General features: G+C 46.5%; 37 non-coding genes and 11 pseudogenes across 37 annotated transcripts; all 48 read right to left on the reverse strand.

Moving 5' to 3' along the window:
• Window positions 1-113: 113 nt before the first annotated feature.
• LOC146881211 (5S ribosomal RNA) lies at window positions 114-232 on the reverse strand. Its single transcript, XR_014987227.1, has one exon. It is a non-coding gene; the product is annotated as a 5S ribosomal RNA (ribosomal RNA).
• A 295-nt stretch (window positions 233-527) lies between these two features.
• LOC146881212 (5S ribosomal RNA) lies at window positions 528-646 on the reverse strand. The gene has a single exon (XR_014986900.1). It is a non-coding gene; the product is annotated as a 5S ribosomal RNA (ribosomal RNA).
• Window positions 647-864: 218 nt separating this feature from the next.
• Window positions 865-983, reverse strand: LOC146881213 (5S ribosomal RNA). The gene has a single exon (XR_014987017.1). It is a non-coding gene; the product is annotated as a 5S ribosomal RNA (ribosomal RNA).
• A 218-nt stretch (window positions 984-1,201) lies between these two features.
• Window positions 1,202-1,320, reverse strand: LOC146881214 (5S ribosomal RNA). Its single transcript, XR_014987113.1, has one exon. It is a non-coding gene; the product is annotated as a 5S ribosomal RNA (ribosomal RNA).
• Window positions 1,321-1,538: 218 nt separating this feature from the next.
• LOC146881215 (5S ribosomal RNA) lies at window positions 1,539-1,657 on the reverse strand. Its single transcript, XR_014986901.1, has one exon. It is a non-coding gene; the product is annotated as a 5S ribosomal RNA (ribosomal RNA).
• A 218-nt stretch (window positions 1,658-1,875) lies between these two features.
• Window positions 1,876-1,994, reverse strand: LOC146881216 (5S ribosomal RNA). Its single transcript, XR_014987066.1, has one exon. It is a non-coding gene; the product is annotated as a 5S ribosomal RNA (ribosomal RNA).
• Window positions 1,995-2,188: 194 nt separating this feature from the next.
• On the reverse strand, window positions 2,189-2,307 carry LOC146881217 (5S ribosomal RNA; annotated as a pseudogene).
• A 218-nt stretch (window positions 2,308-2,525) lies between these two features.
• Window positions 2,526-2,644, reverse strand: LOC146881218 (5S ribosomal RNA). The gene has a single exon (XR_014987233.1). It is a non-coding gene; the product is annotated as a 5S ribosomal RNA (ribosomal RNA).
• A 194-nt stretch (window positions 2,645-2,838) lies between these two features.
• LOC146881219 (5S ribosomal RNA) lies at window positions 2,839-2,957 on the reverse strand (annotated as a pseudogene).
• Window positions 2,958-3,175: 218 nt separating this feature from the next.
• On the reverse strand, window positions 3,176-3,294 carry LOC146881220 (5S ribosomal RNA). Its single transcript, XR_014987018.1, has one exon. It is a non-coding gene; the product is annotated as a 5S ribosomal RNA (ribosomal RNA).
• Window positions 3,295-3,512: 218 nt separating this feature from the next.
• Window positions 3,513-3,631, reverse strand: LOC146881221 (5S ribosomal RNA). Its single transcript, XR_014987114.1, has one exon. It is a non-coding gene; the product is annotated as a 5S ribosomal RNA (ribosomal RNA).
• Window positions 3,632-3,825: 194 nt separating this feature from the next.
• Window positions 3,826-3,944, reverse strand: LOC146881222 (5S ribosomal RNA; annotated as a pseudogene).
• Window positions 3,945-4,162: 218 nt separating this feature from the next.
• On the reverse strand, window positions 4,163-4,281 carry LOC146881223 (5S ribosomal RNA). The gene has a single exon (XR_014987019.1). It is a non-coding gene; the product is annotated as a 5S ribosomal RNA (ribosomal RNA).
• Window positions 4,282-4,499: 218 nt separating this feature from the next.
• On the reverse strand, window positions 4,500-4,618 carry LOC146881224 (5S ribosomal RNA). Its single transcript, XR_014987115.1, has one exon. It is a non-coding gene; the product is annotated as a 5S ribosomal RNA (ribosomal RNA).
• Window positions 4,619-4,836: 218 nt separating this feature from the next.
• Window positions 4,837-4,955, reverse strand: LOC146881225 (5S ribosomal RNA). Its single transcript, XR_014986902.1, has one exon. It is a non-coding gene; the product is annotated as a 5S ribosomal RNA (ribosomal RNA).
• A 218-nt stretch (window positions 4,956-5,173) lies between these two features.
• Window positions 5,174-5,292, reverse strand: LOC146881226 (5S ribosomal RNA). The gene has a single exon (XR_014987067.1). It is a non-coding gene; the product is annotated as a 5S ribosomal RNA (ribosomal RNA).
• Window positions 5,293-5,486: 194 nt separating this feature from the next.
• On the reverse strand, window positions 5,487-5,605 carry LOC146881227 (5S ribosomal RNA; annotated as a pseudogene).
• A 218-nt stretch (window positions 5,606-5,823) lies between these two features.
• LOC146881228 (5S ribosomal RNA) lies at window positions 5,824-5,942 on the reverse strand. The gene has a single exon (XR_014986903.1). It is a non-coding gene; the product is annotated as a 5S ribosomal RNA (ribosomal RNA).
• Window positions 5,943-6,039: 97 nt separating this feature from the next.
• Window positions 6,040-6,158, reverse strand: LOC146881229 (5S ribosomal RNA). Its single transcript, XR_014986904.1, has one exon. It is a non-coding gene; the product is annotated as a 5S ribosomal RNA (ribosomal RNA).
• Window positions 6,159-6,352: 194 nt separating this feature from the next.
• On the reverse strand, window positions 6,353-6,471 carry LOC146881230 (5S ribosomal RNA; annotated as a pseudogene).
• Window positions 6,472-6,689: 218 nt separating this feature from the next.
• LOC146881231 (5S ribosomal RNA) lies at window positions 6,690-6,808 on the reverse strand. Its single transcript, XR_014986905.1, has one exon. It is a non-coding gene; the product is annotated as a 5S ribosomal RNA (ribosomal RNA).
• Window positions 6,809-7,002: 194 nt separating this feature from the next.
• LOC146881232 (5S ribosomal RNA) lies at window positions 7,003-7,121 on the reverse strand (annotated as a pseudogene).
• Window positions 7,122-7,339: 218 nt separating this feature from the next.
• LOC146881233 (5S ribosomal RNA) lies at window positions 7,340-7,458 on the reverse strand. Its single transcript, XR_014987209.1, has one exon. It is a non-coding gene; the product is annotated as a 5S ribosomal RNA (ribosomal RNA).
• Window positions 7,459-7,675: 217 nt separating this feature from the next.
• Window positions 7,676-7,794, reverse strand: LOC146881234 (5S ribosomal RNA). The gene has a single exon (XR_014986906.1). It is a non-coding gene; the product is annotated as a 5S ribosomal RNA (ribosomal RNA).
• Window positions 7,795-8,012: 218 nt separating this feature from the next.
• LOC146881235 (5S ribosomal RNA) lies at window positions 8,013-8,131 on the reverse strand. The gene has a single exon (XR_014987210.1). It is a non-coding gene; the product is annotated as a 5S ribosomal RNA (ribosomal RNA).
• A 217-nt stretch (window positions 8,132-8,348) lies between these two features.
• LOC146881236 (5S ribosomal RNA) lies at window positions 8,349-8,467 on the reverse strand. The gene has a single exon (XR_014986907.1). It is a non-coding gene; the product is annotated as a 5S ribosomal RNA (ribosomal RNA).
• A 218-nt stretch (window positions 8,468-8,685) lies between these two features.
• LOC146881237 (5S ribosomal RNA) lies at window positions 8,686-8,804 on the reverse strand. Its single transcript, XR_014986908.1, has one exon. It is a non-coding gene; the product is annotated as a 5S ribosomal RNA (ribosomal RNA).
• Window positions 8,805-9,022: 218 nt separating this feature from the next.
• On the reverse strand, window positions 9,023-9,141 carry LOC146881238 (5S ribosomal RNA). Its single transcript, XR_014986984.1, has one exon. It is a non-coding gene; the product is annotated as a 5S ribosomal RNA (ribosomal RNA).
• A 194-nt stretch (window positions 9,142-9,335) lies between these two features.
• Window positions 9,336-9,454, reverse strand: LOC146881239 (5S ribosomal RNA; annotated as a pseudogene).
• Window positions 9,455-9,650: 196 nt separating this feature from the next.
• Window positions 9,651-9,767, reverse strand: LOC146881240 (5S ribosomal RNA; annotated as a pseudogene).
• A 218-nt stretch (window positions 9,768-9,985) lies between these two features.
• LOC146881241 (5S ribosomal RNA) lies at window positions 9,986-10,104 on the reverse strand. Its single transcript, XR_014987021.1, has one exon. It is a non-coding gene; the product is annotated as a 5S ribosomal RNA (ribosomal RNA).
• A 218-nt stretch (window positions 10,105-10,322) lies between these two features.
• LOC146881242 (5S ribosomal RNA) lies at window positions 10,323-10,441 on the reverse strand. The gene has a single exon (XR_014987117.1). It is a non-coding gene; the product is annotated as a 5S ribosomal RNA (ribosomal RNA).
• Window positions 10,442-10,659: 218 nt separating this feature from the next.
• Window positions 10,660-10,778, reverse strand: LOC146881243 (5S ribosomal RNA). The gene has a single exon (XR_014986910.1). It is a non-coding gene; the product is annotated as a 5S ribosomal RNA (ribosomal RNA).
• A 218-nt stretch (window positions 10,779-10,996) lies between these two features.
• LOC146881244 (5S ribosomal RNA) lies at window positions 10,997-11,115 on the reverse strand. The gene has a single exon (XR_014987068.1). It is a non-coding gene; the product is annotated as a 5S ribosomal RNA (ribosomal RNA).
• Window positions 11,116-11,333: 218 nt separating this feature from the next.
• On the reverse strand, window positions 11,334-11,452 carry LOC146881245 (5S ribosomal RNA). Its single transcript, XR_014986911.1, has one exon. It is a non-coding gene; the product is annotated as a 5S ribosomal RNA (ribosomal RNA).
• Window positions 11,453-11,673: 221 nt separating this feature from the next.
• Window positions 11,674-11,792, reverse strand: LOC146881246 (5S ribosomal RNA). Its single transcript, XR_014987211.1, has one exon. It is a non-coding gene; the product is annotated as a 5S ribosomal RNA (ribosomal RNA).
• A 217-nt stretch (window positions 11,793-12,009) lies between these two features.
• Window positions 12,010-12,128, reverse strand: LOC146881247 (5S ribosomal RNA). Its single transcript, XR_014986912.1, has one exon. It is a non-coding gene; the product is annotated as a 5S ribosomal RNA (ribosomal RNA).
• A 218-nt stretch (window positions 12,129-12,346) lies between these two features.
• LOC146881248 (5S ribosomal RNA) lies at window positions 12,347-12,465 on the reverse strand. The gene has a single exon (XR_014987118.1). It is a non-coding gene; the product is annotated as a 5S ribosomal RNA (ribosomal RNA).
• Window positions 12,466-12,683: 218 nt separating this feature from the next.
• LOC146881249 (5S ribosomal RNA) lies at window positions 12,684-12,802 on the reverse strand. The gene has a single exon (XR_014986913.1). It is a non-coding gene; the product is annotated as a 5S ribosomal RNA (ribosomal RNA).
• Window positions 12,803-12,996: 194 nt separating this feature from the next.
• On the reverse strand, window positions 12,997-13,115 carry LOC146881250 (5S ribosomal RNA; annotated as a pseudogene).
• Window positions 13,116-13,309: 194 nt separating this feature from the next.
• On the reverse strand, window positions 13,310-13,428 carry LOC146881251 (5S ribosomal RNA; annotated as a pseudogene).
• Window positions 13,429-13,622: 194 nt separating this feature from the next.
• Window positions 13,623-13,741, reverse strand: LOC146881252 (5S ribosomal RNA; annotated as a pseudogene).
• A 218-nt stretch (window positions 13,742-13,959) lies between these two features.
• LOC146881253 (5S ribosomal RNA) lies at window positions 13,960-14,078 on the reverse strand. Its single transcript, XR_014987022.1, has one exon. It is a non-coding gene; the product is annotated as a 5S ribosomal RNA (ribosomal RNA).
• Window positions 14,079-14,296: 218 nt separating this feature from the next.
• On the reverse strand, window positions 14,297-14,415 carry LOC146881254 (5S ribosomal RNA). Its single transcript, XR_014987119.1, has one exon. It is a non-coding gene; the product is annotated as a 5S ribosomal RNA (ribosomal RNA).
• Window positions 14,416-14,633: 218 nt separating this feature from the next.
• On the reverse strand, window positions 14,634-14,752 carry LOC146881255 (5S ribosomal RNA). The gene has a single exon (XR_014987213.1). It is a non-coding gene; the product is annotated as a 5S ribosomal RNA (ribosomal RNA).
• Window positions 14,753-14,969: 217 nt separating this feature from the next.
• Window positions 14,970-15,088, reverse strand: LOC146881256 (5S ribosomal RNA). The gene has a single exon (XR_014986992.1). It is a non-coding gene; the product is annotated as a 5S ribosomal RNA (ribosomal RNA).
• Window positions 15,089-15,306: 218 nt separating this feature from the next.
• Window positions 15,307-15,425, reverse strand: LOC146881257 (5S ribosomal RNA). The gene has a single exon (XR_014987120.1). It is a non-coding gene; the product is annotated as a 5S ribosomal RNA (ribosomal RNA).
• A 218-nt stretch (window positions 15,426-15,643) lies between these two features.
• LOC146881258 (5S ribosomal RNA) lies at window positions 15,644-15,762 on the reverse strand. Its single transcript, XR_014986985.1, has one exon. It is a non-coding gene; the product is annotated as a 5S ribosomal RNA (ribosomal RNA).
• Window positions 15,763-15,783: the final 21 nt, after the last annotated feature.

Below are 15,783 nucleotides of genomic sequence, written 5' to 3' on the forward strand. Positions count from 1 at the left end.
CTGAAGAGATTTTGGTAGTAGTCAGTTGGAATGATTTAGGTGATAATTTAGGATTTGATTGCAAAAGAAAACAGTGATGAAAAGAACGTAGGAAAAGAAAATAACGTAAAAAAGAGGTGCAACACGAGGACTTCCCAAGAGGTCACCCATCCTAGTACTACTCTCGCCCAAGCACGCTTAACTGCGGAGTTCTGATGGGATCCGGTGCATCAGTGCTAGTATGATCGCTCCTGTGAAGTATTGCACGATCAATGTACATATGGGTTTCGCATTGGGCCTAAGTTTGAACACTTGGCGCGGCGCGGGGGCACGGGGACGTGAGGTGGGTTGTTTTGGTCTGAAGAGATTTTGGTAGTAGTCAGTTGGAACGATTTAGGTGATAATTTAGGATTTGATTGCAAAAGAAAACAGTGATGAAAAGAACGTAGGAAAAGAAAATAACGTAAAAAAGAGGTGCAACACGAGGACTTCCCAGGAGGTCACCCATCCTAGTACTACTCTCGCCCAAGCACGCTTAACTGCGGAAAGAGGTGCAACACGAGGACTTCCCAGGAGGTCACCCATCCTAGTACTACTCTCGCCCAAGCACGCTTAACTGCGGAGTTCTGATGGGATCCGGTGCATTAGTGCTGGTATGATCGCACCTGTGAAGTATTGCACGATCAATGTACATATGGGTTTCGCATTGGGCCTAAGTTTGAACACTTGGCGCGGCGCGGGGGCACGGGGACGTGAGGTGGGTTGTTTTGGTCTGAAGAGATTTTGGTAGTAGTCAGTTGGAATGATTTAGGTGATAATTTAGGATTTGATTGCAAAAGAAAACAGTGATGAAAAGAACGTAGGAAAAGAAAATAACGTAAAAAAGAGGTGCAACACGAGGACTTCCCAAGAGGTCACCCATCCTAGTACTACTCTCGCCCAAGCACGCTTAACTGCGGAGTTCTGATGGGATCCGGTGCATTAGTGCTGGTATGATCGCACCTGTGAAGTATTGCACGATCAATGTACATATGGGTTTCGCATTGGGCCTAAGTTTGAACACTTGGCGCGGCGCGGGGGCACGGGGACGTGAGGTGGGTTGTTTTGGTCTGAAGAGATTTTGGTAGTAGTCAGTTGGAATGATTTAGGTGATAATTTAGGATTTGATTGCAAAAGAAAACAGTGATGAAAAGAACGTAGGAAAAGAAAATAACGTAAAAAAGAGGTGCAACACGAGGACTTCCCAGGAGGTCACCCATCCTAGTACTACTCTCGCCCAAGCACGCTTAACTGCGAAGTTCTGATGGGATCCGGTGCATTAGTGCTGGTATGATCGCACCTGTGAAGTATTGCACGATCAATGTACATATGGGTTTCGCATTGGGCCTAAGTTTGAACACTTGGCGCGGCGCAGGGGCACGGGGACGTGAGGTGGGTTGTTTTGGTCTGAAGAGATTTTGGTAGTAGTCAGTTGGAATGATTTAGGTGATAATTTAGGATTTGATTGCAAAAGAAAACAGTGATGAAAAGAACGTAGGAAAAGAAAATAACGTAAAAAAGAGGTGCAACACGAGGACTTCCCAGGAGGTCACCCATCCTAGTACTACTCTCGCCCAAGCACGCTTAACTGCGGAGTTCTGATGGGATCCGGTGCATTAGTGCTGGTATGATCGCACCTGTGAAGTATTGCACGATCAATGTACATATGGGTTTCGCATTGGGCCTAAGTTTGAACACTTGGCGCGGCGCGGGGGCACGGGGACGTGAGGTGGGTTGTTTTGGTCTGAAGAGATTTTGGTAGTAGTCAGTTGGAATGATTTAGGTGATAATTTAGGATTTGATTGCAAAAGAAAACAGTGATGAAAAGAACGTAGGAAAAGAAAATAACGTAAAAAAGAGGTGCAACACGAGGACTTCCCAGGAGGTCACCCATCCTAGTACTACTCTCGCCCAAGCACGCTTAACTGCAGAGTTCTGATGGGATCCGGTGCATTAGTGCTGGTATGATCGCACCTGTGAAGTATTGCACGATCAATGTACATATGGGTTTCGCATTGGGCCTAAGTTTGAACACTTGGCGCGGCGCGGGGGCACGGGGACGTGAGGTGGGTTGTTTTGGTCTGAAGAGATTTTGGTAGTAGTCAGTTGGAATGATTTAGGTGATAATTTAGGATTTGATTGCAAAAGAAAACAGTGATGAAAAGAACGTAGGAAAAGAAAATAGGACTTCCCAGGAGGTCACCCATCCTAGTACTACTCTCGCCCAAGCACGCTTAACTGCGGAGGGCTGATGGGATCCGGTGCATTAGTGCTGGTATGATCGCACCTGTGAAGTATTGCACGATCAATGTACATATGGGTTTCGCATTGGGCCTAAGTTTGAACACTTGGCGCGGCGCGGGGGCACGGGGACGTGAGGTGGGTTGTTTTGGTCTGAAGAGATTTTGGTAGTAGTCAGTTGGAATGATTTAGGTGATAATTTAGGATTTGATTGCAAAACAAAACAGTGATGAAAAGAACGTAGGAAAAGAAAATAACGTAAAAAAGAGGTGCAACACGAGGACTTCCCAGGAGGTCACCCATCCTAGTACTACTCTCGCTCAAGCACGCTTAACTGCAGAGTTCTGATGGGATCCGGTGCATTAGTGCTGGTATGATCGCACCTGTGAAGTATTGCACGATCAATGTACATATGGGTTTCGCATTGGGCCTAAGTTTGAACACTTGGCGCGGCGCGGGGGCACGGGGACGTGAGGTGGGTTGTTTTGGTCTGAAGAGATTTTGGTAGTAGTCAGTTGGAATGATTTAGGTGATAATTTAGGATTTGATTGCAAAAGAAAACAGTGATGAAAAGAACGTAGGAAAAGAAAATAGGACTTCCCAGGAGGTCACCCATCCTAGTACTACTCTCGCCCAAGCACGCTTAACTGCGGAGTTCTGATGGGATCCGGTGCATTAGTGCTGGTATGATCGCACCTGTGAAGTATTGCACGATCAATGTACATATGGGTTTCGCATTGGGCCTAAGTTTGAACACTTGGCGCGGTGCGGGGGCACGGGGACGTGAGGTGGGTTGTTTTGGTCTGAAGAGATTTTGGTAGTAGTCAGTTGGAATGATTTAGGTGATAATTTAGGATTTGATTGCAAAAGAAAACAGTGATGAAAAGAACGTAGGAAAGGAAAATAACGTAAAAAAGAGGTGCAACACGAGGACTTCCCAAGAGGTCACCCATCCTAGTACTACTCTCGCCCAAGCACGCTTAACTGCGGAGTTCTGATGGGATCCGGTGCATTAGTGCTGGTATGATCGCACCTGTGAAGTATTGCACGATCAATGTACATATGGGTTTCGCATTGGGCCTAAGTTTGAACACTTGGCGCGGCGCGGGGGCACGGGGACGTGAGGTGGGTTGTTTTGGTCTGAAGAGATTTTGGTAGTAGTCAGTTGGAATGATTTAGGTGATAATTTAGGATTTGATTGCAAAAGAAAACAGTGATGAAAAGAACGTAGGAAAAGAAAATAACGTAAAAAAGAGGTGCAACACGAGGACTTCCCAGGAGGTCACCCATCCTAGTACTACTCTCGCCCAAGCACGCTTAACTGCGAAGTTCTGATGGGATCCGGTGCATTAGTGCTGGTATGATCGCACCTGTGAAGTATTGCACGATCAATGTACATATGGGTTTCGCATTGGGCCTAAGTTTGAACACTTGGCGCGGCGCGGGGGCACGGGGACGTGAGGTGGGTTGTTTTGGTCTGAAGAGATTTTGGTAGTAGTCAGTTGGAATGATTTAGGTGATAATTTAGGATTTGATTGCAAAAGAAAACAGTGATGAAAAGAACGTAGGAAAAGAAAATAGGACTTCCCAGGAGGTCACCCATCCTAGTACTACTCTCGCCCAAGCACGCTTAACTGCGGAGTTCTGATGGGATCCGGTGCATTAGTGCTGGTATGATCGCACCTGTGAAGTATTGCACGATCAATGTACATATGGGTTTCGCATTGGGCCTAAGTTTGAACACTTGGCGCGGCGCGGGGGCACGGGGACGTGAGGTGGGTTGTTTTGGTCTGAAGAGATTTTGGTAGTAGTCAGTTGGAATGATTTAGGTGATAATTTAGGATTTGATTGCAAAAGAAAACAGTGATGAAAAGAACGTAGGAAAAGAAAATAACGTAAAAAAGAGGTGCAACACGAGGACTTCCCAAGAGGTCACCCATCCTAGTACTACTCTCGCCCAAGCACGCTTAACTGCGGAGTTCTGATGGGATCCGGTGCATTAGTGCTGGTATGATCGCACCTGTGAAGTATTGCACGATCAATGTACATATGGGTTTCGCATTGGGCCTAAGTTTGAACACTTGGCGCGGCGCGGGGGCACGGGGACGTGAGGTGGGTTGTTTTGGTCTGAAGAGATTTTGGTAGTAGTCAGTTGGAATGATTTAGGTGATAATTTAGGATTTGATTGCAAAAGAAAACAGTGATGAAAAGAACGTAGGAAAAGAAAATAACGTAAAAAAGAGGTGCAACACGAGGACTTCCCAGGAGGTCACCCATCCTAGTACTACTCTCGCCCAAGCACGCTTAACTGCGAAGTTCTGATGGGATCCGGTGCATTAGTGCTGGTATGATCGCACCTGTGAAGTATTGCACGATCAATGTACATATGGGTTTCGCATTGGGCCTAAGTTTGAACACTTGGCGCGGCGCAGGGGCACGGGGACGTGAGGTGGGTTGTTTTGGTCTGAAGAGATTTTGGTAGTAGTCAGTTGGAATGATTTAGGTGATAATTTAGGATTTGATTGCAAAAGAAAACAGTGATGAAAAGAACGTAGGAAAAGAAAATAACGTAAAAAAGAGGTGCAACACGAGGACTTCCCAGGAGGTCACCCATCCTAGTACTACTCTCGCCCAAGCACGCTTAACTGCGGAGTTCTGATGGGATCCGGTGCATTAGTGCTGGTATGATCGCACCTGTGAAGTATTGCACGATCAATGTACATATGGGTTTCGCATTGGGCCTAAGTTTGAACACTTGGCGCGGCGCGGGGGCACGGGGACGTGAGGTGGGTTGTTTTGGTCTGAAGAGATTTTGGTAGTAGTCAGTTGGAATGATTTAGGTGATAATTTAGGATTTGATTGCAAAAGAAAACAGTGATGAAAAGAACGTAGGAAAAGAAAATAACGTAAAAAAGAGGTGCAACACGAGGACTTCCCAGGAGGTCACCCATCCTAGTACTACTCTCGCCCAAGCACGCTTAACTGCAGAGTTCTGATGGGATCCGGTGCATTAGTGCTGGTATGATCGCACCTGTGAAGTATTGCACGATCAATGTACATATGGGTTTCGCATTGGGCCTAAGTTTGAACACTTGGCGCGGCGCGGGGGCACGGGGACGTGAGGTGGGTTGTTTTGGTCTGAAGAGATTTTGGTAGTAGTCAGTTGGAATGATTTAGGTGATAATTTAGGATTTGATTGCAAAAGAAAACAGTGATGAAAAGAACGTAGGAAAAGAAAATAGGACTTCCCAGGAGGTCACCCATCCTAGTACTACTCTCGCCCAAGCACGCTTAACTGCGGAGTGCTGATGGGATCCGGTGCATTAGTGCTGGTATGATCGCACCTGTGAAGTATTGCACGATCAATGTACATATGGGTTTCGCATTGGGCCTAAGTTTGAACACTTGGCGCGGCGCGGGGGCACGGGGACGTGAGGTGGGTTGTTTTGGTCTGAAGAGATTTTGGTAGTAGTCAGTTGGAATGATTTAGGTGATAATTTAGGATTTGATTGCAAAAGAAAACAGTGATGAAAAGAACGTAGGAAAAGAAAATAACGTAAAAAAGAGGTGCAACACGAGGACTTCCCAGGAGGTCACCCATCCTAGTACTACTCTCGCCCAAGCACGCTTAACTGCGGAGTTCTGATGGGATCCGGTGCATTAGTGCTGGTATGATCGCACCTGTGAAGTATTGCACGATCAATGTACATATGGGTTTCGCATTGGGCCTAAGTTTAACAGTGATGAAAAGAACGTAGGAAAAGAAAATAACGTAAAAAAGAGGTGCAACACGAGGACTTCCCAGGAGGTCACCCATCCTAGTACTACTCTCGCCCAAGCACGCTTAACTGCGGAGTTCTGATGGGATCCGGTGCATTAGTGCTGGTATGATCGCACCTGTGAAGTATTGCACGATCAATGTACATATGGGTTTCGCATTGGGCCTAAGTTTGAACACTTGGCGCGGCGCGGGGGCACGGGGACGTGAGGTGGGTTGTTTTGGTCTGAAGAGATTTTGGTAGTAGTCAGTTGGAATGATTTAGGTGATAATTTAGGATTTGATTGCAAAAGAAAACAGTGATGAAAAGAACGTAGGAAAAGAAAATAGGACTTCCCAGGAGGTCACCCATCCTAGTACTACTCTCGCCCAAGCACGCTTAACTGCGGAGTGCTGATGGGATCCGGTGCATTAGTGCTGGTATGATCGCACCTGTGAAGTATTGCACGATCAATGTACATATGGGTTTCGCATTGGGCCTAAGTTTGAACACTTGGCGCGGCGCGGGGGCACGGGGACGTGAGGTGGGTTGTTTTGGTCTGAAGAGATTTTGGTAGTAGTCAGTTGGAATGATTTAGGTGATAATTTAGGATTTGATTGCAAAAGAAAACAGTGATGAAAAGAACGTAGGAAAAGAAAATAACGTATAAAAGAGGTGCAACACGAGGACTTCCCAGGAGGTCACCCATCCTAGTACTACTCTCGCCCAAGCACGCTTAACTGCGGAGTTCTGATGGGATCCGGTGCATTAGTGCTGGTATGATCGCACCTGTGAAGTATTGCACGATCAATGTACATATGGGTTTCGCATTGGGCCTAAGTTTGAACACTTGGCGCGGCGCGGGGGCACGGGGACGTGAGGTGGGTTGTTTTGGTCTGAAGAGATTTTGGTAGTAGTCAGTTGGAATGATTTAGGTGATAATTTAGGATTTGATTGCAAAAGAAAACAGTGATGAAAAGAACGTAGGAAAAGAAAATAGGACTTCCCAGGAGGTCACCCATCCTAGTACTACTCTCGCCCAAGCACGCTTAACTGCGGAGTGCTGATGGGATCCGGTGCATTAGTGCTGGTATGATCGCACCTGTGAAGTATTGCACGATCAATGTACATATGGGTTTCGCATTGGGCCTAAGTTTGAACACTTGGCGCGGCGCGGGGGCACGGGGACGTGAGGTGGGTTGTTTTGGTCTGAAGAGATTTTGGTAGTAGTCAGTTGGAATGATTTAGGTGATAATTTAGGATTTGATTGCAAAAGAAAACAGTGATGAAAAGAACGTAGGAAAAGAAAATAACGTATAAAAGAGGTGCAACACGAGGACTTCCCAGGAGGTCACCCATCCTAGTACTACTCTCGCCCAAGCACGCTTAACTGCGGAGTTCTGATGGGATCCGGTGCATCAGTGCTGGTATGATCGCACTGTGAAGTATTGCACGATCAATGTACATATGGGTTTCGCATTGGGCCTAAGTTTGAACACTTGGCGCGGCGCGGGGGCACGGGGACGTGAGGTGGGTTGTTTTGGTCTGAAGAGATTTTGGTAGTAGTCAGTTGGAATGATTTAGGTGATAATTTAGGATTTGATTGCAAAAGAAAACAGTGATGAAAAGAACGTAGGAAAAGAAAATAACGTAAAAAAGAGGTGCAACACGAGGACTTCCCAGGAGGTCACCCATCCTAGTACTACTCTCGCCCAAGCACGCTTAACTGCGGAGTTCTGATGGGATCCGGTGCATTAGTGCTGGTATGATCGCACCTGTGAAGTATTGCACGATCAATGTATATATGGGTTTCGCATTGGGCCTAAGTTTGAACACTTGGCGCGGCGCGGGGGCACGGGGACGTGAGGTGGGTTGTTTTGGTCTGAAGAGATTTTGGTAGTAGTCAGTTGGAATGATTTAGGTGATAATTTAGGATTTGATTGCAAAAGAAAACAGTGATGAAAAGAACGTAGGAAAAGAAAATAACGTATAAAAGAGGTGCAACACGAGGACTTCCCAGGAGGTCACCCATCCTAGTACTACTCTCGCCCAAGCACGCTTAACTGCGGAGTTCTGATGGGATCCGGTGCATCAGTGCTGGTATGATCGCACTGTGAAGTATTGCACGATCAATGTACATATGGGTTTCGCATTGGGCCTAAGTTTAAACACTTGGCGCGGCGCGGGGGCACGGGGACGTGAGGTGGGTTGTTTTGGTCTGAAGAGATTTTGGTAGTAGTCAGTTGGAATGATTTAGGTGATAATTTAGGATTTGATTGCAAAAGAAAACAGTGATGAAAAGAACGTAGGAAAAGAAAATAACGTAAAAAAGAGGTGCAACACGAGGACTTCCCAGGAGGTCACCCATCCTAGTACTACTCTCGCCCAAGCACGCTTAACTGCGGAGTTCTGATGGGATCCGGTGCATTAGTGCTGGTATGATCGCACCTGTGAAGTATTGCACGATCAATGTACATATGGGTTTCGCATTGGGCCTAAGTTTGAACACTTGGCGCGGCGCGGGGGCACGGGGACGTGAGGTGGGTTGTTTTGGTCTGAAGAGATTTTGGTAGTAGTCAGTTGGAATGATTTAGGTGATAATTTAGGATTTGATTGCAAAAGAAAACAGTGATGAAAAGAACGTAGGAAAAGAAAATAACGTAAAAAAGAGGTGCAACACGAGGACTTCCCAGGAGGTCACCCATCCTAGTACTACTCTCGCCCAAGCACGCTTAACTGCGGAGTTCTGATGGGATCCGGTGCATTAGTGCTGGTATGATCGCACCTGTGAAGTATTGCACGATCAATGTACATATGGGTTTCGCATTGGGCCTAAGTTTGAACACTTGGCGCGGCGCGGGGGCACGGGGACGTGAGGTGGGTTGTTTTGGTCTGAAGAGATTTTGGTAGTAGTCAGTTGGAATGATTTAGGTGATAATTTAGGATTTGATTGCAAAAGAAAACAGTGATGAAAAGAACGTAGGAAAAGAAAATAACGTAAAAAAGAGGTGCAACACGAGGACTTCCCAGGAGGTCACCCATCCTAGTACTACTCTCGCCCAAGCACGCTTAGCTGCGGAGTTCTGATGGGATCCGGTGCATTAGTGCTGGTATGATCGCACCTGTGAAGTATTGCACGATCAATGTACATATGGGTTTCGCATTGGGCCTAAGTTTGAACACTTGGCGCGGCGCGGGGGCACGGGGACGTGAGGTGGGTTGTTTTGGTCTGAAGAGATTTTGGTAGTAGTCAGTTGGAATGATTTAGGTGATAATTTAGGATTTGATTGCAAAAGAAAACAGTGATGAAAAGAACGTAGGAAAAGAAAATAGGACTTCCCAGGAGGTCACCCATCCTAGTACTACTCTCGCCCAAGCACGCTTAACTGCGGAGTTCTGATGGGATCCGGTGCATTAGTGCTGGTATGATCGCACCTGTGAAGTATTGCACGATCAATGTACATATGGGTTTCGCATTGGGCCTAAGTTTGAACACTTGGCGCGGCGCGGGGGCACGGGGACGTGAGGTGGGTTGTTTTGGTCTGAAGAGATTTTGGTAGTAGTCAGTTGGAATGATTTAGGTGATAATTTAGGATTTGATTGCAAAAGAAAACAGTGATGAAAAGAACGTAGGAAAAGAAAATAGGACTTCCCAGGAGGTCACCCATCCTAGTACTACTGTCGCCCAAGCACGCTTAACTGCGGAGTTCTGATGGGATCCAGTGCATTAGTGCTGGTATGATCGCACCTGTGAAGTATTGCACGATCAATGTACATATGGGTTTCGCATTGGGCCTAAGTTTGAACACTTGGCGCGGCGCGGGGGCACGGGGACGTGAGGTGGGTTGTTTTGGTCTGAAGAGATTTTGGTAGTAGTCAGTTGGAATGATTTAGGTGATAATTTAGGATTTGATTGCAAAAGAAAACAGTGATGAAAAGAACGTAGGAAAAGAAAATAACGTAAAAAAGAGGTGCAACACGAGGACTTCCCAAGAGGTCACCCATCCTAGTACTACTCTCGCCCAAGCACGCTTAACTGCGGAGTTCTGATGGGATCCGGTGCATTAGTGCTGGTATGATCGCACCTGTGAAGTATTGCACGATCAATGTACATATGGGTTTCGCATTGGGCCTAAGTTTGAACACTTGGCGCGGCGCGGGGGCACGGGGACGTGAGGTGGGTTGTTTTGGTCTGAAGAGATTTTGGTAGTAGTCTGTTGGAATGATTTAGGTGATAATTTAGGATTTGATTGCAAAAGAAAACAGTGATGAAAAGAACGTAGGAAAAGAAAATAACGTAAAAAAGAGGTGCAACACGAGGACTTCCCAGGAGGTCACCCATCCTAGTACTACTCTCGCCCAAGCACGCTTAACTGCGAAGTTCTGATGGGATCCGGTGCATTAGTGCTGGTATGATCGCACCTGTGAAGTATTGCACGATCAATGTACATATGGGTTTCGCATTGGGCCTAAGTTTGAACACTTGGCGCGGCGCAGGGGCACGGGGACGTGAGGTGGGTTGTTTTGGTCTGAAGAGATTTTGGTAGTAGTCAGTTGGAATGATTTAGGTGATAATTTAGGATTTGATTGCAAAAGAAAACAGTGATGAAAAGAACGTAGGAAAAGAAAATAACGTAAAAAAGAGGTGCAACACGAGGACTTCCCAGGAGGTCACCCATCCTAGTACTACTCTCGCCCAAGCACGCTTAACTGCGGAGTTCTGATGGGATCCGGTGCATTAGTGCTGGTATGATCGCACCTGTGAAGTATTGCACGATCAATGTACATATGGGTTTCGCATTGGGCCTAAGTTTGAACACTTGGCGCGGCGCGGGGGCACGGGGACGTGAGGTGGGTTGTTTTGGTCTGAAGAGATTTTGGTAGTAGTCAGTTGGAATGATTTAGGTGATAATTTAGGATTTGATTGCAAAAGAAAACAGTGATGAAAAGAACGTAGGAAAAGAAAATAACGTAAAAAAGAGGTGCAACACGAGGACTTCCCAGGAGGTCACCCATCCTAGTACTACTCTCGCCCAAGCACGCTTAACTGCAGAGTTCTGATGGGATCCGGTGCATTAGTGCTGGTATGATCGCACCTGTGAAGTATTACACGATCAATGTACATATGGGTTTCGCATTGGGCCTAAGTTTGAACACTTGGCGCGGCGCGGGGGCACGGGGATGTGAGGTGGGTTGTTTTGGTCTGAAGAGATTTTGGTAGTAGTCAGTTGGAATGATTTAGGTGATAATTTAGGATTTGATTGCAAAAGAAAACAGTGATGAAAAGAACGTAGGAAAAGAAAATAACGTAAAAAAGAGGTGCAACACGAGGACTTCCCAGGAGGTCACCCATCCTAGTACTACTCTCGCCCAAGCACGCTTAACTGCGGAGTTCTGATGGGATCCGGTGCATTAGTGCTGGTATGATCGCACCTGTGAAGTATTATTGCACGATCAATGTATATATGGGTTTCGCATTGGGCCTAAGTTTGAACACTTGGCGCGGCGCGGGGGCACGGGGACGTGAGGTGGGTTGTTTTGGTCTGAAGAGATTTTGGTAGTAGTCAGTTGGAATGATTTAGGTGATAATTTAGGATTTGATTGCAAAAGAAAACAGTGATGAAAAGAACGTAGGAAAAGAAAATAACGTATAAAAGAGGTGCAACACGAGGACTTCCCAGGAGGTCACCCATCCTAGTACTACTCTCGCCCAAGCACGCTTAACTGCGGAGTTCTGATGGGATCCGGTGCATCAGTGCTGGTATGATCGCACTGTGAAGTATTGCACGATCAATGTACATATGGGTTTCGCATTGGGCCTAAGTTTAAACACTTGGCGCGGCGCGGGGGCACGGGGACGTGAGGTGGGTTGTTTTGCTCTGAAGAGATTTTGGTAGTAGTCAGTTGGAATGATTTAGGTGATAATTTAGGATTTGATTGCAAAAGAAAACAGTGATGAAAAGAACGTAGGAAAAGAAAATAACGTAAAAAAGAGGTGCAACACGAGGACTTCCCAGGAGGTCACCCATCCTAGTACTACTCTCGCCCAAGCACGCTTAACTGCGGAGTTCTGATGGGATCCGGTGCATTAGTGCTGGTATGATCGCACCTGTGAAGTATTGCACGATCAATGTACATATGGGTTTCGCATTGGGCCTAAGTTTGAACACTTGGCGCGGCGCGGGGGCACGGGGACGTGAGGTGGGTTGTTTTGGTCTGAAGAGATTTTGGTAGTAGTCAGTTGGAATGATTTAGGTGATAATTTAGGATTTGATTGCAAAAGAAAACAGTGATGAAAAGAACGTAGGAAAAGAAAATAACGTAAAAAAGAGGTGCAACACGAGGACTTCCCAGGAGGTCACCCATCCTAGTACTACTCTCGCCCAAGCACGCTTAACTGCGAAGTTCTGATGGGATCCGGTGCATTAGTGCTGGTATGATCGCACCTGTGAAGTATTGCACGATCAATGTACATATGGGTTTCGCATTGGGCCTAAGTTTGAACACTTGGCGCGGCGCGGGGGCACGGGGACGTGAGGTGGGTTGTTTTGGTCTGAAGAGATTTTGGTAGTAGTCAGTTGGAATGATTTAGGTGATAATTTAGGATTTGATTGCAAAAGAAAACAGTGATGAAAAGAACGTAGGAAAAGAAAATAACGTAAAAAAGAGGTGCAACACGAGGACTTCCCAGGAGGTCACCCATCCTAGTACTACTCTCGCCCAAGCACGCTTAACTGCGGAGTTCTGATGGGATCCGGTGCATTAGTGCTGGTATGATCGCACCTGTGAAGTATTGCACGATCAATGTACATATGGGTTTCGCATTGGGCCTAAGTTTGAACACTTGGCGCGGCGCGGGGGCACGGGGACGTGAGGTGGGTTGTTTTGGTCTGAAGAGATTTTGGTAGTAGTCAGTTGGAATGATTTAGGTGATAATTTAGGATTTGATTGCAAAAGAAAACAGTGATGAAAAGAACGTAGGAAAAGAAAATAGGACTTCCCAGGAGGTCACCCATCCTAGTACTACTCTCGCCCAAGCACGCTTAACTGCGGAGTTCTGATGGGATCCAGTGCATTAGTGCTGGTATGATCGCACCTGTGAAGTATTGCACGATCAATGTACATATGGGTTTCGCATTGGGCCTAAGTTTGAACACTTGGCGCGGCGCGGGGGCACGGGGACGTGAGGTGGGTTGTTTTGGTCTGAAGAGATTTTGGTAGTAGTCAGTTGGAATGATTTAGGTGATAATTTAGGATTTGATTGCAAAAGAAAACAGTGATGAAAAGAACGTAGGAAAAGAAAATAGGACTTCCCAGGAGGTCACCCATCCTAGTACTACTCTCGCCCAAGCACGCTTAACTGCGGAGTTCTGATGGGATCCGGTGCATTAGTGCTGGTATGATCGCACCTGTGAAGTATTGCACGATCAATGTACATATGGGTTTCGCATTGGGCCTAAGTTTGAACACTTGGCGCGGCGCGGGGGCACGGGGACGTGAGGTGGGTTGTTTTGGTCTGAAGAGATTTTGGTAGTAGTCAGTTGGAATGATTTAGGTGATAATTTAGGATTTGATTGCAAAAGAAAACAGTGATGAAAAGAACGTAGGAAAAGAAAATAGGACTTCCCAGGAGGTCACCCATCCTAGTACTACTCTCGCCCAAGCACGCTTAACTGCGGAGTTCTGATGGGATCCAGTGCATTAGTGCTGGTATGATCGCACCTGTGAAGTATTGCACGATCAATGTACATATGGGTTTCGCATTGGGCCTAAGTTTGAACACTTGGCGCGGCGCGGGGGCACGGGGACGTGAGGTGGGTTGTTTTGGTCTGAAGAGATTTTGGTAGTAGTCAGTTGGAATGATTTAGGTGATAATTTAGGATTTGATTGCAAAAGAAAACAGTGATGAAAAGAACGTAGGAAAAGAAAATAACGTAAAAAAGAGGTGCAACACGAGGACTTCCCAAGAGGTCACCCATCCTAGTACTACTCTCGCCCAAGCACGCTTAACTGCGGAGTTCTGATGGGATCCGGTGCATTAGTGCTGGTATGATCGCACCTGTGAAGTATTGCACGATCAATGTACATACGGGTTTCGCATTGGGCCTAAGTTTGAACACTTGGCGCGGCGCGGGGGCACGGGGACGTGAGGTGGGTTGTTTTGGTCTGAAGAGATTTTGGTAGTAGTCAGTTGGAATGATTTAGGTGATAATTTAGGATTTGATTGCAAAAGAAAACAGTGATGAAAAGAACGTAGGAAAAGAAAATAACGTAAAAAAGAGGTGCAACACGAGGACTTCCCAGGAGGTCACCCATCCTAGTACTACTCTCGCCCAAGCACGCTTAACTGCGAAGTTCTGATGGGATCCGGTGCATTAGTGCTGGTATGATCGCACCTGTGAAGTATTGCACGATCAATGTACATATGGGTTTCGCATTGGGCCTAAGTTTGAACACTTGGCGCGGCGCGGGGGCACGGGGACGTGAGGTGGGTTGTTTTGGTCTGAAGAGATTTTGGTAGTAGTCAGTTGGAATGATTTAGGTGATAATTTAGGATTTGATTGCAAAAGAAAACAGTGATGAAAAGAACGTAGGAAAAGAAAATAACGTATAAAAGAGGTGCAACACGAGGACTTCCCAGGAGGTCACCCATCCTAGTACTACTCTCGCCCAAGCACGCTTAACTGCGGAGTTCTGATGGGATCCGGTGCATCAGTGCTGGTATGATCGCACTGTGAAGTATTGCACGATCAATGTACATATGGGTTTCGCATTGGGCCTAAGTTTAAACACTTGGCGCGGCGCGGGGGCACGGGGACGTGAGGTGGGTTGTTTTGCTCTGAAGAGATTTTGGTAGTAGTCAGTTGGAATGATTTAGGTGATAATTTAGGATTTGATTGCAAAAGAAAACAGTGATGAAAAGAACGTAGGAAAAGAAAATAACGTAAAAAAGAGGTGCAACACGAGGACTTCCCAGGAGGTCACCCATCCTAGTACTACTCTCGCCCAAGCACGCTTAACTACGGAGTTCTGATGGGATCCGGTGCATTAGTGCTGGTATGATCGCACCTGTGAAGTATTGCACGATCAATGTACATATGGGTTTCGCATTGGGCCTAAGTTTGAACACTTGGCGCGGCGCGGGGGCACGGGGACGTGAGGTGGGTTGTTTTGGTCTGAAGAGATTTTGGTAGTAGTCAGTTGGAATGATTTAGGTGATAATTTAGGATTTGATTGCAAAAGAAAACAGTGATGAAAAGAACGTAGGAAAAGAAAATAACGTAAAAAAGAGGTGCAACACGAGGACTTCCCAGGAGGTCACCCATCCTAGTACTACTCTCGCCCAAGCACGCTTAACTGCGAAGTTCTGATGGGATCCGGTGCATTAGTGCTGGTATGATCGCACCTGTGAAGTATTGCACGATCAATGTACATATGGGTTTCGCATTGGGCCTAAGTTTGAACACTTGGCGCGGCGCGGGGGCACGGGGACGTGAGGTGGGTTGTTTTGGTCTGAAGAGATTTTGGTAGTAGTCAGTTGGAATGATTTAGGTGATAATTTAGGATTTGATTGCAAAAGAAAACAGTGATGAAAAGAACGTAGGAAAAGAAAATAACGTAAAAAAGAGGTGCAACACGAGGACTTCCCAGGAGGTCACCCATCCTAGTACTACTCTCGCCCAAGCACGCTTAGCTGCGGAGTTCTGATGGGATCCGGTGCATTAGTGCTGGTATGATCGCACCTGTGAAGTATTGCACGATCAAT

The sequence above is a fragment of the Vigna unguiculata genome, chromosome 11 (assembly GCF_037176805.1).
Source record: "Vigna unguiculata cultivar grain cowpea cultivar isolate G323 ecotype 2 chromosome 11, ASM3717680v1, whole genome shotgun sequence".
NCBI lineage: Eukaryota > Viridiplantae > Streptophyta > Magnoliopsida > Fabales > Fabaceae > Vigna > Vigna unguiculata.